Here is a 2,149-nt window from a genome sequence, read left to right on the forward strand (position 1 = left end):
CCCAGCACCAGGGCCCCTGTACGCAGCATCAACCAGGAGGTCAGATGAGGCCAGCGGCACCTGGATCCCCTCCTGAAGCTCTGAGGCCACAGCCTGGCCCCCAGAAGCTGATCCAGCAGTGCCTTAAAGGGCAAGACAATTAACTCTCCACAAGTTTGTGGAGTACTTTGAAGATGAAAAGCACTATGTAAATACTAAGTATTATCACATGGAAGAAGAAGGAAGTGATGGTTCTAAGAAGGGAGCCTAGAAGATACGAAGTACTGGGTGTAGCAGGATGGGAATATCATCTCATACTGAAGTTTGAAAAGTTCAAAAAAAAGAAGGTAAGAAAGTCATGCCTGAAAAGGAAAGGAAGCATTGGATAAAGCCTGCAATTTAGTGTGACTTTATAGAGCCAGCAGTCAGAAGCAACAGGGATTCTGAAACAGGGTGATGATAATTAAGTCCTAAAAATCAACTAATATTTCTCTATCATTTACAAAGGGGCTGGAGCAGATGATGGCAGCAGGCAGGTTTCCCGCAGGAAGAGCAAGGAAAGAGAGAAAGTCAGAGCTGCAGCCCCTCAGGTGACAGGGGCTTAGCATACTCGCCCTGCAGGAATTCTGAAGGCTCCTGAAGCACCCACCTCCAGACCCTGTGACACAAACAGGGCCGGGAGCCCAGCAAGCAGCTCTCCAGAATGATTAGCAAACATGCCCCCCACAGAGGGTTCACATGAGGGAGAAGGATCATGAGCGGGTTTGAGCTGAGAGCTCATGTCCTACTGTAGGAAGGTTTTCCAGTATCCTATCCCATGAGACAGTGCATGCAGAGAAACACAACACACACACACACACACACACACACACACACACACACACAAGGGCATACACCCAGGCACACACAGGCATGCATGCAGACACACACAGACATGCATACAGATGCCCAAGAGACACACATCCTCACACACATGCAAAGCAACACTCTGGAGCCAGGTTTCTCAGCCCCAGCTCAGCAAAACTCTGGGTGGAGGTAAGTCTTTCTAGGAACAGAGCTTTGTGTGCTAACAGGGGACAGGCAAATAAGAGGAGCTTATGGAATGCCATGTTAGCATTCTCTGACACAGAATCTCAGCTGATAAGCAGGGCTGTGTTTCTTCTTATTTCAAGATAGGTAAAAGAAGAATAGAAGGAGGTACACAGAGGTCACCTGTGGCAGGACTCCAGAAGGGGCTGTTTGCACTGGACATGGACAGCGCAGGGACACACACATGCTGGGAGCAGGTGTGGATGCTGCAGTTACATGGCCTGGGGATGGGGCAGGACCAGTTCACTCCTGGGAGCAAAGACATCCTGGTTGTGAGAACACAGTGGCCTTCACGGTGACTGGTCAACAAAGACAAAGGTGGAAAGCCAGCGTCTCTCCATGGGGCAATGTAATTAACAGGAAAAAATGGAAGATAATGAGACTAGGGATGAAAGTGTGCAGGGGTCTGTTGCCCAACAATGACAGGCATGCTCTCACCTTGAAAGAGGCTAGGGCAGATAAGGGCAGACTGCTGAAGGGCAGCGATGCAGTTGCAGGTGTCTGTGGCTGGAGCATGGGTGGGGAAGCCCCTCCACCCTCTCCCCATGTCAGAGGTGTATGGCACAATTGCTGTGCCTCAGAGGCCTGTCCTGTGAGCAGAGGGAAGAAGACAGTGCCCAGCAGAGACCCTCACAAAGAGCTGAAGGGTGCAGGAGGTCAGGGTCAGCCAGGGGAGCCTGTGTTCAGAGAAGAGATGAAGAGAGAGCCTCATCAGAAGGTGAAGGATCTTTGATTTGTGTTTAATTTGTACACAAATGTGCCCTTTGCAAGATGTTGATACTGATCAGAGCAGGACCTTGCTGGGAAATTCGGGGGATAGGAATGTCATTTTTGTCCCATCTGTCTTTGGCAATGGTGTCCAGGGACCTTGCCCTCACTGAAGGAGGAGCTGCCAGTCCTGGAGCCCTGGCTGGAGCCTCTGTGCCATCAGAGAGAGGCATGAGCAGATGGAGTGCTTGGAAGGGCATTTTGTGTTTGGGGCCACAGGCAAGACTGGCTCCCCCTGTAGCACTCCACACCCTGAGACACTGGCCCCTCTCTCCATCCCTGACCCCTGGGCCTCAGGGCTCTGTCAGCAAGG

This window comes from Sciurus carolinensis, unplaced genomic scaffold (assembly GCF_902686445.1).
Source record: "Sciurus carolinensis unplaced genomic scaffold, mSciCar1.2, whole genome shotgun sequence".
Taxonomy (NCBI): domain Eukaryota; kingdom Metazoa; phylum Chordata; class Mammalia; order Rodentia; family Sciuridae; genus Sciurus; species Sciurus carolinensis.